Below are 8269 nucleotides of genomic sequence, written 5' to 3' on the forward strand. Positions count from 1 at the left end.
AATGCCACTGTGCTGCCATGTAGACAGGGGAAATGACACTCAGAGAGGCATCTGATTGTAATCAAGGCTTTGTGACCACAGTGGAGGAGTGTGGTAGAAACGGGACCCCTAGGCTGGAATGCACCTTCAGCCCTCACATCCCAGCCCTGCCCCTCACCCCACCGTGAAGAAACCACACAAGCTCATTTGCCTAGGTCAACACAATAACAAGACTCCAGAGAACATGAAAATGAAAAGCACAACAGTCTCTAGGGACCCCACCCTGCTGACCCCAACACTACCCTGCATCTGAGCAGCTTCTACTGGGGATGTGCATGGAGGCTTCTTGCCTGAGATCCCAGGGAGACTCAGCTTGAAGGGGTGACAGCTTGAAGCCACACTGATCATGAATAGGCCATAGCCATGTAGGTCCCTGGTAAGTCCCTGTGGGCCAAGGCAGTGAGTGCTACACTGGGAGGCCATGGAGGACAGTGGCCTAGTGTTGCAGGGTGAGAGCAGGAGTTGGGGAAGTCTCTGGAAGATGGAGCTCCAACTGTCCACTGAGGGAGGAATTTTCAGTTCACCAGGTGGGTAGAGAAAGGGAGGAGCAAGCTGGGGAGATGAAACAGTATCTTCATAGCTGAGCTTCACAAGAGGAAGCAGGAGGGTGAACCTAGGCTGGGGGTGGATTTGGGATCTCCCATCACCATAGCAACACTTGGCCCTAAGGCCAAGCTCCATTGGCCAGAATCTGGGACCCAAAAGATAGTTAGGAGCCTCTAGCTCTGAGCTAGGAAAGTTATTCACTTTCTCATGTATCAGCCTTGAACACACAGAGGCCACCTAACATACAAGCCCAGTTATCCAATGAAGGGGGGGGGCTACCTCAGAAGTACAAGGTAAGGCACGTACTTGACAACCACAGATCACTGCTGGAGCTTGCTCCTCTCTGATCAAGAGCAGATGCCAGAGTAAGCCCATGCCTGGCACTTTCTGAGTGGCTTCAGCGCCCCATTTCCTTACCTGCAAAGTGGGGGTGATAGTTACAGCTATCTTAATGTGGATTATCAAGACGAAAGGGCACAAAGCACTTGGCATGCTGTCCGATACCCCACAAAATTGTAGCCAAAGGGGGAAAGTCAAGTAGAAGGATGAAAGAGAAATGGTGGGAAATGTATCAAAAGCAGGCCCCGGGTGCAAAAGAGAAGGGCTGGTTAGAACCAGCTGATCACACTCTGGAGAAGTTGCTAAATCCAACCGGACAGTGCTCTACTTAACAAACTTAACGCTGCCTTTAGGGTGAGATACTGTAAGGCCAGGTGTAATGGTGCATGCCTTTACTTCCAGCTGAAAAACAATTCAAAAAGCACTTTGGAGTAAGAGGTAGGCAGATCTCTGTCAGTTCAAGGTCATCCTGGTCTACACAGTGAGTTTCAGGTCAGCTAAGGGCAACACAGTAAAATTGACTTAAAAGCAAACAAAACAACAACAACAACAAAAAAACAAAAACAAAAAAACTAGACACCACTAAAAGGTTGCTGCTTATGAAGTATAAGTTTTTAAATGTATGCTTAATAGGAGAATGACATAATTCTGTGTGTACCCATGTATCTCCAAAAGCTTTCCCTAAATCTGTAAACTATACCCTGTATTCAACAGACTGTAAGATGCCATTGATTGTAAAGACGCACCATCGTTTTGTGTGTTGACAAGGAAGCAACATTGGGGCTTATCATGGTTGTAAATGTTAACTTTAACACTGCTAAAATATGGATGTAAAGTGGAGCAGAGTAGAACTGCCTGTAATCTCAGCACTTAGAGTTCAAGGCCATTCTCAGCTACATTCTGAGTTGGAGGTGAGCAGGGGGTACAGCCTGAGACTGTCTCAAAAAACAAAACAGCAAATAAACAGAGCAGAGGAGATGGCTTCCCTCCAAGCTTGACAACCTGAGTTTGTTCCCTGGAACTCACAGAGTAGGAGAGAACTGGCTCCCTCAAGTTGCCCTCTGACTACCACATGCACCATGGCAAGCAGGCACCTGTGCACTCACATCCACAAAATAAATAATAACTGATATAAAGAAATAAAATGTGAACACATATACATCTCCAAATTGAGGATGTATCCTCATATGTAATATGCATTGCTGTTCCATTCTGTCCATGCCAAAGGTGAGAACTCATACCAGGCTACATATACACATATACATAGCTCATAGTTCAGCCCCTTGGTTGGGATAAGCCTCTAAATAAAGCTGCTCTGTTTGCTTGTAAGAAATGTAAGTGGACATCTCGGTGTAGCTCCCGTTGCACCTGTCTCATTTCCCGCATGGCCCTGTAGATCAGAAGTATATAGTCCATTTTACAAATAAGACTGAGGCAGGCAGAGGGATGTCATGTGCCAGGGCCTGGCTGGAACTCAGGTCTCTATTCCATCTGACACAAGGTTCCCAAGCAACAGCTCCAACACCATGGCTTAAGGATCTTATTTAAAACTTGGTTCACCTTGGAAAGCTGTGCTGCACGGCTGGGCCCCGAGATTATGTTTTGACAGGCATTGCAGGAGTGCAACACTGCCCTGGGAACCCGACCTTACCAAGTGATCCCACAGCAGGTAGTGAGCAAATCTTAAAGCAGAGGACAACCATTCAGAAAGAGCCTCCAGGTGAGTTGGCCTGCTTTTAGCTCTCCAATTGTCAAAAGCCACCCCTCCTCTGGGCAGGAGGATTAACTCACTTCATACCACATCCTGAGGCTTTCATCTCGCCTTCCTTTTCCCTCTGAATGCCTCCTTCCTCCTACTGTCCTGAACTTCTTGAATATTTACCGCCACCACCCTCGGATTGCCCATCATGTCAGCACTAGAGCACACACACGTGTATGCGCGCGTACATCCTCAATACGCGTGTCTCCGGAGTGTAAACATTGATTCTCTGACAGTTTCCCTAGAAAAGCAGCTGCGTCTGAGGGCCCACGCTCACTAATATGGCTCAACAGCCTGAGGCTCAACAGAGAACAACGCCCAGATCCTGATGCCAAAGGACTCCTGTTGTCCACGCTCCCCAGAGTTCAGAGCTTTACTCCAGAGCACAGGGTGGCTTGTGATCCAGCACACACCCTTGGCCTCGTAGCTACTTAAATTTTGATGAGCAGTCCCAGGACGCCCCTTCTGCTTCTGGGACAACCCACCCATGGGTTTTCTCCGTGTCCCCGAGGTGGACTTTAACTGCGGGACTGGAAGACCGCAAAACTGTCCAGCTCATCGGCTGCAGTCGGGGCACATTGCTCCAGGGTGGTCGCAACCCACTCTGGCTCCAGCTCTCACACCTACCCTCAGCATCCCCCTGGTTGCCCAGCCACACACCTGCAGTCCCCGCCGGGCGCCGAGAGCCCCTTTCCAGCGGCGACTCCCTAATCTTGGGTTAAGGCCCAGCACCAACCGACCGCACTGCGCTGAGGAGACTGGAGCCAGGGCAGCAGAGTCCCAGCATCTGCCCTACCCCTACAACCCGCCTTCGGGGCGGGGCTAGCCAGGGGCGTGGTCTGGGCGAGCTAGCCGCCCGGCCTGCCTCTCCCGCCCTCTGGTGGCCGGGTCGGTTCAGGCCGGTACCATCAGCCCTTGCGTCCTAGGATTCAAAGCAACTGAGAAGTTGACCTGAGCTGGGACCTCACCTGCCTGGGAACTACAAGCCACGACTGGCATCAGGACCGCGTATTACACCCTCCCCCCCCAAGAGTAAGGTGAGGTTCGGGGCCAGGGAGGGGGGCGGAAGAGCGTTTCTGTCTGTACAGGAGGGGTGGGTGGGGGCTTCAGGGAAGGAGGAGAAAGAGGAAGCTCAGATGAGCTGCTTCCTTCTCGCATTGCTACCCAGCGCCCCACTTCCTCCTCCTACTTCTATTTTTTCGGGTGCTCTTAACCCTTAAAAGGCCTGCACCCTCCTGTGCTGATGAGTGCTCCCACTACAGGGACCTTCCTAGAAACTCTCAGCCAATCCAAACTTCCAGCGCTGTTTTCCCAGCCTCTGTTCCCATGTGCCATCACCTTTTCACAGTACCAGAATCTCCTGTCCCTTCAGCTGGGTCCCACCTTCCCTGGAGTAGGTCCAAAACCCACCACAAGGTCATACGTTATTGTTGGTCAAAAGCCACAGCCCTACCTGAAGGCTAATGTGAAAACCCAATGACTTTTCTTTTCCTGACTCCCTAAATACCAAGAAAAAGCGACTTCCCCAAATGGACAGAAACAGAAAGTACCCTTTGGGCAGGCGCAGACGTTGGACGTAGATGGGAAGGGGCTCAATGTCCATCATGAGCCTGTCCATGGTGGTCTCACCTCTAACCACTCTTTTATAGATGGGGAGCCCAGCCCTGGTCAATGTGGTCCACACAACTGTCTTCCCAGACTCTACTTTGTTCAGCACAAACATGCTGACATTTGGGGGCGGGTGATGAGGAAGCAGGCTCTACTGCCGAGTAACCAAGTAGACAAGATTTATCATGTGTGCCAGAGGAAAAGATGGAGAAGAGAGCTTTTTAACAGCAAAATAAGCGCCAGAGAAGTTATGAGCAGTTTGACTTCTTCTGTAACTGTGGTGTTCCTAAAACTGAAGGCAGAATAAAGCTGAAACCCCAGGGAGCTTGGAACCCCAGAAACAGCAGTGTAGAGCCCTCAAATGGCACTCTATTTCTTACTGGCAGCTGTGGCCCAGATGTTGAGTTTGAAATGTTGTCCCTGCAGGGCTGACCACTAGCCAGACCTCAAGAGCACCTGGCATCTTCTGGAGAGAAATTAGGATGACAGCTACCAGAAACACTCCCCAAGGCAGCTGGAAAGACCTAAGAGTGCCTCTGTCACTTTGTGGCACCTGGCCGTATTCCAACCAGTACCCCTTTCTTTGTTTGGTTTACAAACACGGCTATTTGTGACCACTCTCCTCCCCTCCACTGCCTGCCCTGTTTCTACTTCCTCATCTTACATTTATTCCACAATGTTCTAAAAGAAGGTCACCAGGAAAACCTCAAATGCCAAATCCAGTGTGCTGGCTTTCAGACCTATGGTTGCCACCTTTCCAACAAACCCCACCCCCACCCCCATCCCTGAACCCATCACCTCAGACCATGGTTTCTGGCTTCTTATTCTTCATCCTCCCTTTAACGTTGGAATCATTGCATTCTTGCATGAGGCTGCATCTCTTCTCCCAGAGCAGTTTTGTTCATCTGTCCATCCCACTTGAAATGGCAGCCTGGACTTCTCTATTGAGCTGAAACTGTGGGTCTGATGCCACTGCAGGTCGGCACCTCAGTCACCGGTGTCAAGGTGCCTTCCTCTCAACAAGCACCAGCCATTAACATCTGTGCCGAGGACAAAGCTTGCAACACAGGAAGCCTAGACAGCCAGCTCACATCCCAACTCTAGCATGTGTTCTTTAAAGCTAATGTTCTGCTCATGGCAAACCAGCCCAGCACACGGAACATCGGGAAGGGAGTCGTCACTGAGGTTTTTCATCCCTCCGAGCCCTTCCTTCCACACTCTGATTTCTGATTGCGTGCCTTCACTTACTTCCCTCATCAGCTGTTCACTCTTTACAAACACTTCAACCGCCATTTATTCTCCAGTAAAGACTGAGCTGGGAAACAGATGTTTGAGAAAACCTGACACAATGAGAACCAACAGCATCCACTAAATGACACCCCCTCCCCGCCACCCCCTGCAAAGAAATGGAGGGGAAAATAAACATTCTGCATTTGTGTTTTCAGTGTTTGGAAGAATATGTAAGGGTCATAGACCGAAGTATTAAGAAATTGCCTAGGCTGGGTGTGATGGCACACGCCTTTAATCCCAACACTGGAGAGAGACAGAGGCAGGCAGATCTCTGAGTTTGAGGTCAGCCTGGTCTATAGAGTGAGTTCCAGGACAGCCAGTGCTACATAGAGACACCCTGTCTGAAAGAATAAAGCAAAATAAAAGAAAGAAAAGCAATTAGGAGTGGGAGCTGGCAAGAGGGCTCAGTGGGGAAAAGGGCTCACCTCACAAACCTGAGCACCATCTCTGGAACCCACAACAGAAGAGAAGAACAGATGCTTGAAAGTTGTCCTCTAGCTTCTGTAGGCATATGCTGTGGCACATATGAACCTGCATTCATGTATATACATCATATGCACACACATGCACTCATATATACACATCACACACACACAAAATTTACAAAGAAATTACCAGCAGGCAAATATCATCAGTGATTGGTAGACGCAGTGTGCCAGGGGGCTGGAGAGATGGCTCTGCAGTAAAGATCACTTGTTGCTCTGTTCTAGAGGACCCTGGTTCAATTCCCAGAACCCACACAGCGGCTCACAACCATCTGTAACTCCGTTCCTGGGGGATCTGATACCTTCTTCTGGCTTCCTTGGCTACCAGGCATAGATGAGGGTACACATGAGAGGTAGAACACCCACACATATAAAATAAAAACTAAAAAGTTTTAAGTGCTAGGTATGGTGGCACATGCCTTTAATCCCAGCACTCAGGAGGCAGAGGTCAGCCTGGTTTACAGAGTGAGTTCCAGGACAGCCAGGGCGTTTACAAGAGAAACCCTGTCATGAAAAAAACAAAAACAAACAAAACAAAACAAAAACCCCTAAAAATTAAAAAAGAAAAGTAAATGTGGTAGGCCAACATATAATGATTCATGGTTGTGTATTCAGGTTCCTTTACAAAATCTAACCTCTGACGTGATGGTTAAGAAGATGAAACCTTTGCAGTTATGATTCAGCCTGGCTTGTTCCGCCTTCAGAATGAACCAGTGCTCTTATAAAGGGCACTCAGGAAAACTTGGCAATTTGTCCCACGTGAGGACACACAGAGGACCCCATCTTCGAGGAAAAGGCGCATACCAGGTGCCAACTCTGCCAGCACATTCCAGCTTAGGCTTTTCAGGCTTTCCAGAATGGTGAGAAATGTTTGTTGATTTTCAGCCACTTGGTATGTGGTGTTTTTGATATTGCAGTCTGAAGGGACTAAGAAAAACAGGCTATTTGCTTTGGGGAATAGTTCCCCATCATATGTGTAACCGTAACAGAGAGAAAACAGAAACTTGCAGTGGAGAAACCAGGCAGACACACCCTATGCCAACTGAACAAAAGTGACATCATCATCAGGGGTCACATGACTCGGGGGACCGAGAAAGGCGAGTCCTTTCTGAGATGTTCTTGCCTAAAATACTTTGCCTCAGTCTAATCATGAAAAAAAAAAAAAAAAAAAATTAGACTAACCCACACTGAGAGTCATTCTACAAAATACCGGTGTCAGTGTTGAGGCTCACCAAGATTGGGGTTGGAGGGCATTGTCACACGATACTTAGGTATAAGGAGAAATTCAGGATTGGGTCCTGGACCAAAAGAAGGACATTTAAGGGAACCATTGGCAAAATTGGAATAAAAATCTACCCATAGCATATCCAACTGGGCATGGTGGCAAAGTCCAGTAGTCCCAACACTGGGGAGGCTAAGGCAGGAAGGTAATTGGGTTCAAGCCCACACTGAACTCATAGCAAGACCCAGTATCAAAAATAAATAAATAAATGAACGAACAAATAAATAAATAAATAAATAAATAAAACCACCAACAAAACAATTACTGTATCTATACTAATCCTAATTTTTAAAGGTTTATTTTTATTTTATGTGTATGTGTGTTTTAGCTGCATGTATGTCTGTGCACTCCATGCATGCAGTACCCTCAGAGTCCATAAGGGGGCATCAGATCCCCTAGAACTGGAGTTTGTTAGTTGTATGTGGGAGCTGGGAACTGAACAGGAGTCCTCCGGAAAAGCATCCAGTGCTTTTAATCCCTGAGCCATCTCTCCAGCTCCCCAAACATAATTTCAATGATCATATGTTATGTTCATTTGATATTATGTTCAGCTGATATTTGAGAGAGCTAGGTGGCACTTCATAAAGACTATGTATTTACAGCTTATTTTTACCAGTCCAAATTATTTTGAAATATAAGCCAACTTTTAAAAACAAAAATTTAAATGTCCAAGTTTTAAAAACCACTAAAACATTTCTCATTTCATTTTAACTTGATCCTAAAATCTACATGGTGAACTGAAGATGAATTCTCTATGATAAAGGTACAGAATATCAAATAATAAAATGGGTGGAACTTGTATTCAGCCTCAACTTACCCAGCATGCACAAAGCCCTGGGTTTGATCCCCATCACCACACAAACTGAGTGCACATCTGTGGTCCCAACACTTGAGAGGTAAGACACAGGAAGGTCAGAAATT

The 8269-nt window shown here is 47.6% G+C and overlaps 1 protein-coding gene and 1 long non-coding RNA gene across 2 annotated transcripts in view; one reads left to right on the top strand and one right to left on the bottom strand.

The window, feature by feature from the left end:
• Pik3r5 (phosphoinositide-3-kinase regulatory subunit 5) overlaps positions 1-3412 on the bottom strand; it is a 59612-nt gene extending 56200 nt beyond the window's left edge. The window contains exon 1 of the mRNA XM_051180343.1: positions 3344-3412. The gene's annotated coding sequence lies outside the window, so the exon portion shown is untranslated. The remainder of the gene's footprint in view (positions 1-3343) is intronic.
• Positions 3413-3587: 175 nt separating this feature from the next.
• LOC127219745 (uncharacterized) lies at positions 3588-5735 on the top strand. The gene is made up of 2 exons (XR_007834285.1): positions 3588-3720; positions 4718-5735. It is a non-coding gene; the product is annotated as an uncharacterized LOC127219745 (long non-coding RNA).
• The last annotated feature ends 2534 nt before the right edge of the window (positions 5736-8269 follow it).

The sequence above is a fragment of the Phodopus roborovskii genome, unplaced genomic scaffold (assembly GCF_943737965.1).
Source record: "Phodopus roborovskii unplaced genomic scaffold, PHOROB, whole genome shotgun sequence".
Lineage (NCBI taxonomy): Eukaryota > Metazoa > Chordata > Mammalia > Rodentia > Cricetidae > Phodopus > Phodopus roborovskii.